The sequence below is a fragment of the Arvicanthis niloticus genome, chromosome 1, assembly GCF_011762505.2.
Source record: "Arvicanthis niloticus isolate mArvNil1 chromosome 1, mArvNil1.pat.X, whole genome shotgun sequence".
NCBI classification, from domain to species: domain Eukaryota; kingdom Metazoa; phylum Chordata; class Mammalia; order Rodentia; family Muridae; genus Arvicanthis; species Arvicanthis niloticus.
This window is the reverse complement of record NC_047658.1, coordinates 34,373,161-34,381,601: the sequence shown is the minus strand read 5'-3', so window position 1 is coordinate 34,381,601 and position 8,441 is coordinate 34,373,161. Positions and strand designations below refer to the sequence as shown.

At 34.1% G+C, this 8,441-nt stretch overlaps 1 pseudogene; it reads left to right on the top strand.

Moving 5' to 3' along the window:
• The first annotated feature begins 5,784 nt into the window (after positions 1 to 5,784).
• On the top strand, positions 5,785 to 7,925 carry LOC117697369 (securin pseudogene; annotated as a pseudogene).
• Positions 7,926 to 8,441: the final 516 nt, after the last annotated feature.

Here is an 8,441-nt window from a genome sequence, read left to right as displayed (position 1 = left end):
ATTATAACTATATATGAGTCAGAAAATGTTCTGGTCTCTTTACTACCTCAGGTTAAATTTTTCCACACATAATGTAATGTATAGAATATTCACAGCATATAATCTTTGTTTTTAACACTGAATGCTACTTAGTATTGTGCATATGTATGAGACATTCCAGCATCACATGCAAACTCAGTACAGGTAGAGAATGGTATGGGCAGAATATGTCACATAATATTTCTACATATCTTTGAGCATACTTAATTAAATATTATTGTACTAGGAAATGTTATAATCAGAGCAAATAACAGAAGCAACTGAGGAGGGAGATTCATGCACATCACATGTCATCAGCAAAAAAGCAACAAGTGCAATGATGAGTCACAGAGTGTTCAAAAATAAATATCACATCTCTGGCAACTTGCTTGAATCTAGGTCTCCAAGGTTACAGCAGCATTTGATGTCCATGTAAGGATATGAGATCTCGCTCCTGATTAGATCTGAATCCATTCTCTATTTGAATGCAAAACCTGAATTAATCAGAAGGTAGGAGAGCAAATAAATTTGTCTGTATGGGGGGTGGGGTTGATCTGTCATGCTGCTGATTACATTCCAGAACTTATCTTGTCCTGGATATAACCAAAGCAAGACTGAATGGTGCTAAAGAAAAAGAAGAGTGTTTCTATATCTGACAGGAACACTTCTGAGCAGTGGAAAGCTTTAAGGACAGTGATTGTTTATTTCAGAGGCTCCATGCTCTGAATCATTGGCTCCTAGTTCCTCTACATAGACTGTTACCACATGTGAAATTTAGGTATAATATTTTGGAATTTTTTGCCTTATTCATGATGGACTGGACTGTGTCTTCTGCAAAGAATATACAAGATTCAAGCTTCAGCTTGTGACAGACACTGGGGAATTCCTGATATTTTCACATGTTTAGATCAGCCACTGTGAAAGCAACTGTGGCAGCAAATATCCTAAACATACCACCATGGAGTCTCAGAAAAATCAAGATGTAACTGACAGACAGAGATCCTATCACACCCAGAAACCAAACCTTCTTTGTGCAATGATGCTAAAAGCCTGTTGACTTAATGGCAAAAGACATTCTACAATTTAAACATTGTTTATAATGTTGTATTTATAATTTCCAAGAATGTCTAGCATTTTTTTCTTCCATTTCAGGTCATTACTAACTACCTTTCAGGGTAGTCATTAGCACTTTAGGGAAATCAATACATCATCTGATGAAGATTTCTATCTTTGTGTTACATACTGTATAAAAATAAAGAAATGGACCCAGTAATTTTTTATTGTGACATTGTACTAGTGAATACATAGATACCTAAGATTTTCCAATTATTTGCTTTCTGTCTTTAGAGATCTGGTCTCTGTATTATATCCTGGATATTTAAAAACTGTATGCCTGAAAGTAGTAACCTACTTACAATTGTATATGCATTAGAAAATGTTGTGACCTCTTTACAACAAGTTAAATTTTCCCATACACCATATATCAAATGCTTCATTACTCTATTGGTATTATGAAAATATTTTACAAATATACTTTTTTACATTTCAATATGACCATTGAATCCTACAGATTTCTCAAGATCCTAGACCCTCGTGGTCTATAATGTATATTTCAAAATTATTTCTGTTATATTGATTGAAGTAAATCTTGATTATATATATTAATAAAATAATCTTTCTGTTACACAGTTCATCAATTTGTAATATAACTCTACCATATGTAGAGTTCAAACTGGAGAGTTAAATTAGTTTATAGTCTACATGCTGTGAAGTGCAAGACTAATGTTCAGGTGAATAAAAACACCATATAAATGAAAATAATAAATCAGCATGGCTTTGTTTATCTGTAATTCCAGTATGAGATAACAAATTTACATTGATTTGTGATATATGTTTAATGTAATATATGATACAGTTTAATAATAAACTGTATCAAAAATACCTTGGAGATCAGATGTGTGAAAGATGGGTTGATGTTGAATATATGTGCGAAAGTAGAGACAGCAAATTGCCAAGATGCTAAGACTTTATTTTCTGAAGTATCAGAGGGGTTTAGCATTATTAAAAAAAAAAAAAAACCCTGACACTCCATAAGCTTGTAAGCTTACTCCAATTACTTTATTCAAATATTATACAAGGTTATTTGGTGACTGGGGAAAAATACAATTATGAAAATTATCTGGATATGAGAGCTGACCACCCACATAAAGCTCAGCCACATTTGACCGTGGCTAGTCATATTCAAAAGTAACTATTTCAAGTTTTCCAAGAGCAAGATTGGAGTAGCTACAAGTTTGCATAGAGCACTCAGTGCAGATTCTCTATAGACAGACAGTATTTCTTCAAGGTCCAAACAGTCTTAAAACAATTTCTAAGACTCTACTAATTGACCCAAATATAGCCAAGGTCTTGGTGAAACGTTTCACTCAAAGCCAGACATAAAAGCTTTACTACATTTTGACTAATAGCTAGACATAAAGGCTTTACTACACATATCACTACAGGGATATATGGGAAGTTGATTTTTGCCCCTTCATGCCTATGTACACATGTAACTTCCATGCACATATTAACTAAAACATACAGTTTCTACATCCCAACATAATGATGTGTCTATGTTTTTTGAGATAAGGTACTACTTTTGTTGGCTTCAGTGGACTGAAACTTTCCCTAAAGAATGGTTTGGCTCCAGTTGACTTGGGCCCCTCTGTACTGAGATTCAATGAAGCTTGACTTTTATTTATTATTTTAAAGAACAAAATTTTATTCCATCAAAGTATTCTTTAACCTTAAAAAGTGAGAGTATACCTTGCTTATAATACTTTGTATACAGAAAATGTTTATCAAACTGTGAATGTTTACAGTTTTCTTCTGTTAGTTGGGTCAGTATTGGCTATTTAGGAGTTTCTTATGAATTGGAGATGTCTATAACTATAGGAACAAAAGTAAAATATAAAGATTTTGGAATGGCATGGACTTAATATGTAACAGATTTGGAAATTTAGGAATTTCATGATAGTGAGATTCTAACCAATGAATTTGAATATTTTAAATGTTTGGAAGTGATATCTATAGTTTAAAATTTTTGTTTATGGCTACTTTTAGATTATTTTGGTATTATTTTCTGAAAAAATTTATATGTAAAGGAATTTCATACTGAATTCATCTAAAAATTAATGACTCACATTAATCAGAGTTCTTGCTTCCTAACAGCCCAACATCTATAAAAATTCTGGTGTATTATATTAATTGATATTAGTTTTCTCAGTATGATTAAGTGATTTTATAACAGAGTTACTAGTGAGTCTATGCTATCTAAATATGCTATCTAAATAAAGTTAGGACAAGAAATTAACCCGAATTTTCATTTTAACAATTACTTATGTATTTATATTGATGTTCAATTAAGGAATAGGATCTTTCTAAGCTATTCATATTCCAACTAAAGCAGTATTACACTGCATTAATAAACACAGATACTATAATAAAGATTTGAAAGGAATATGTTTTTTATTATAAGCCATTATTTTATATAAAAAGTTGAAAATAAAATTAAAAATGCAAATATACTGCTTTTTATTGGATATTTTATTTACATTTCAGATGTAATCCACTTTCACTCGTCTCCCAGGAACCCCCATTCCATCCCTCCTCCTCCTGCTTCTATGAGGATATGCCACCACCCATCCTTACACTCCCACCTTCCCACCCATGGGGCGTCCAGCACTGGACCAAGGACTTCCTCACCCCCCTATGCCTGACACTGTCATTCTCCCCTACATATATAGCGGGAGCCATGGGTCCTTTCCTATGTGCTCCCAATCTGGTGGTTTAGACCTTGAGAGCTCTGGTTGGTTGGTATTATTGCTCTCCTCATGGGGCCAAAAACCCTTTCAACTCCTTCAATCTTCTCTCTAACTCCCCCATTGGGAACCCCATGATCAGCTCAATGGTTAGCTGTGAACGTCCACCTCTGTATATTTCAGGCTCTGGCAGACCTCTGAGGAGATAACTATATCAGGCTCCTGTCAGCATGCACTTCCTGGCATCCACATTAGTGTCTACCTTTGGTGACTGCACAAGGGATGATTGTTCATGAGCTTCATGTGGTCTTTGAGTTGTATCTTTGTTATTGTGATCTTTGGGGCTAATACCCAATTTTCAGTGAGTGTATACCATGTGTGTTCTTTCCAGGTTCTGGCTGTTATAAGTAAGGCTGCTATGAACATAATGGAGCATATGTCCTTGTTATATATTGGAGCATCTTCTGGGTATATTTCCAGAAATTGTATAGCTGGGTCCTCAGGTAATGCTATGTCCAATTTTCTGAGGAACCACCAGACTGATTTCCAGATCAGCTATACCAATTTGCAATCCCACCAACAATGAAGGAGTGTTCCTCTTTCTCCACATTCTCACCAGCATCTGCTATAACCTGAGTTTTTTGATCTTGGCCATTCTGACTGGTGTGAGGTGGTGTCTCAGGGTTGCTTTTATTGGCATTTCCCTGATGACTAAGGATATTGAACATTTCCTTTTGTGCTTTTAGGTCATTCGAGTTTCCTCAGTTGAGAATTCTTTGTTTAGCTCTGTACCCCATCTTTACTAGGGTTATTTGGTTGTCTCAAGTCTAATTTCTTGAGTTTTTGTATATATTAGATATTAGTCCTCTATCAAATGTAGGATTGGTAAAATCTTTTCCCAATCTCTTGATTGCTGTTTAGTCCTATTGACCGTATCATTTGCCTTACAGAAGCTTTGCAGTTTTATGAGGTCCCATTTGTCAATTCTTGATTTTACAACAGAAGCCACTGGTGTTCTTTCTGTTCAGGAACTTTTCCCCTGTGACTAGGTTTTCAAGGGTCTTTCCCCCCTTTCTTCTATTAGTTTCAGTGTATCTGGTTTTATGTTAAGATCCTTTATCCACTTGGACTTTATCACAAAAAGAAAACATACAGTTTTCAAAAAGTCAGCTATGACTAATTTTATGTTATCTCAAAGATTAAAAATTCATTTGGAATTTTATACTTATGGTAATCTGTAAGAGGGTGCTTCACAATTTTGTGGGTTTTTTTTTACATAGACAATAGCATTCTCCTGTCTTTCATATGTCCTATATTTTGTATAAGAACTGCCTTGCTTTCTTTCTGTATTATTCTGCAGTTATTGCTTAGTTTAGTTCTTCAATATATATAAGCATATTACTTTTGTGTTTGTGGTTTAAATCACATGTTAGGTTGCATTTTTTGTATTGTTGTTCATTTAATATATCTCCTGTACTTCTGAATCAGAGTCTCACTGTGCTGCTCCTTGGGGTCTCAAATTTTTTACTGGAACCAAAATGTTTCTCCACATCCTGTGAAACTCACAACAGACTCAAATAACCATGTTCTGCTGATGTATTGGAAACCACCTGATTTTTGTCTTTAAGTTTGATTTCCATTTCTTATGTATAAAATTCAGTTAAAATTATATTTTTGCATTTACTACATGTGTGTTTGTTATGTTTAAATCTCGGTATACCCTTATAACTTTTCTATACAAGTATACAGAATATATATATATATACATATATATACATATATATATGTATATATATATATATATATATATATATTCTATACAGAATATATATGTCTCAAAAAACTTCTAAATGTTCTTCTTAGGCTTAAGCATCACATATATAAGAAAATCAATGCTTCATATTCATATTTTTATATCTTTCCCAAGGATGTGATCTATTAACATTTCAAATGGAAGTATCAATAGAAGTCATTGTTGAATTTTGTTTAAAACTGCATGGCACAGTCTTGGAGTAATTCAGGATGGCTATTCTGATCTTTGTTGATAAGGATAATGAAGAGCCAGGCAGCTGTATGGCATCTAAGGATGTGTTGAAGCTGAGTTATGGTGCCAAGGCCTTGGATAGGAAATTGCAGGTTCCAATGCCTCGAGTTGGCAAAGTGTTCAATGCCCCAGCCTTGCCTAAATCCAGCAGAAAGGCTTTTGGTTGTATCAACAGAGTTACCAAAAAGCCAGTGAAGACTAGTAAACACCTCCAACCCAAACATCCAATCTTGACTATGACAAAGATCACTGAGAAGTCTACTAACTATGTTCCTGCTCCTGATGATGCCTACCTAGAAATAAAAAAGTTCTTTCCCTTCAATCCTCTAGATTTTGAGAGTTTTGATGTGCCCAAGGAGTACCAGATCTCACTTCTTCCCTTGAATGGAGTGCCTCTCCTGATCCTGAATGAAGAGAGAGGGCTTGAGCAGCTGCTGCACCTGGACCTCCCTACCCCTCTGAAGACACCCTTTCTACCATGGGAGTCTGATCTGCCACAGGTTCCTTCCAGTGCCTTTTCCAGTCTGGATATTGAATTGCCACCTGTTTGTTATGGTGCAGATATTTAAACCTCTTACTCCTTTATAGTTTATATATGTTGTATTAATAAAGCATTTGTGCAGAAAAACTGCAGATAATCTAAGGCATTTAGTAACTGAACATGTTGTATTTTCAAATAAATTTTGGGAACATTATTTCTACAATTAAAGACTGACAAGACATTCATAGTAGACATCCATAATAACAAATATGTATGCATTCAGTTTATTCCTAGTTTGGGAATTTAGCCAATGCTATTTACTCACTATGCAACCAATTTTTCAGTGTGAAATATCAATTAATTTACACCTTCTCTATTACTTAAACATGCAATTCACTGTTCATGTTTGGACAAGTAAGACCTCTTGAAATAAAATTGTGTAGCTTGAATGAGTAGAGGCTGTAAGGCATCCTTAGTAGGGAGTTGTATCTAATTGCTACAAAGAGTGACACTAGTTTCAAGTATTGCCCAGACAAATAGATTAGTTGCCTATATATAGATATTTGCAAGGACACTCTCTGTCCTAGGATAATAATTATGTATAACCTTGGAGAAATCACACTCTATAGGCTTAACAAGAAGTTCATGAAGGGGAAGGTGCCTAAGGTGGAAAGTAGTGTGAGGAACAGGAGAGAAGCAGGAGTGTGACCATCAAAGTAATCAGTGTGGGAACATGAAGGAGAGCTTCACTACAGACTTCTGGGGGATGAAATACACATGGCTCAGGGAGAATAAATGTTGATTTGCAATTTTAAATAATTTAGTCCCTCATGTTCATTTTATAATATTAAAAGTGATATGAATATAAAATAATTAATATTAGTAGATGAAATCTACCAAAGTTTTAGTAAATATTGCCCATACTGGATGCTAGTATCTCATTGGTTGTGACATTCCTGACATTTGCTCAGAACAGTAATGGACTTTCACAGTGCTTCACAATTGTTATCTTCCCAGGAATGCTATTGTTAATTATAGTGTATTAACAATTGAATTTGGTTCATTTTGTCCATGTTCTGTCAAAAAATATTTTTTAGCTTCCATGTATGTAATATAAGGCTAATTCCTCAGAATTTTCAACATTTTTTTCAGAGACTGAGTTGTGTAAAAATGGCTTCACATTTCAATAAACTGCTATAGGTAGAAAATTAAAAAAAATATAAAGCACATTTCAGACCCCAGACAGTTTGAGGAAGATTGAGGTTGAAAAATTGGGAAGATTAAGAGATGAATGAAAGTGTTGTAAAGTCCTATATTCTAAGCTAAATAACTCTGATCTCTGCGCAGTCATCTATTCTGACTTGGAAACTGCCATACTGAGTAGGTTAGGAAATTGTTTAGTCTTCTCACTAAATACAGTACACATCAGGAAACCCTCCCTTGAATATCCATATTATCTTAAAACTTACTGTATGTAAATCTAAATGCAGCCATTAGAGAGATAGGCCAAAGAATTCTAGTAGAAGTTGACTCCATCACTGGAGCCTTTTAAGTAAGCTCTCAATTTATTGCAGGGTAACAAGACTCAGGTTTAGCCTTTGTTCAGAGAACATAAAACACAGAATAGCTGTGTCAAATAGCCAATCCTCAGTAGTCTTAAGCTAAGCTAATAATCCAATTAGATCCTTAGGGTGTAAACAAACCCTGATAGAATTCAGTGTCAACTTAATTGCTGGATGTTGAAGGAGGAAGTGTAGGGGATAATAGTGTTCCCATATGTACTTTATGAAATATATATTTATAATCATTTCCTATATTTTGAAATTATACTGTAATTAACATCTCTCCATTTCTTTCCTTCATCCCTTTGTTATATTCTCAATGGGAAGGGAATAGCCAACAACATTTAAAATTTCCTCCCTTTTACAATATCATTGTAATTAAAACAAAATATTGTCATAAATGTTTTCATGTAATATCAAAAATAAGCAAAGTTTGAATGTCTGATGAATGAATATTTTTTACAGAATTTGTATAATATTACTTGAGATGTTTCCTTTTTAGAGGGGCATGAATATATATATATTCATATATA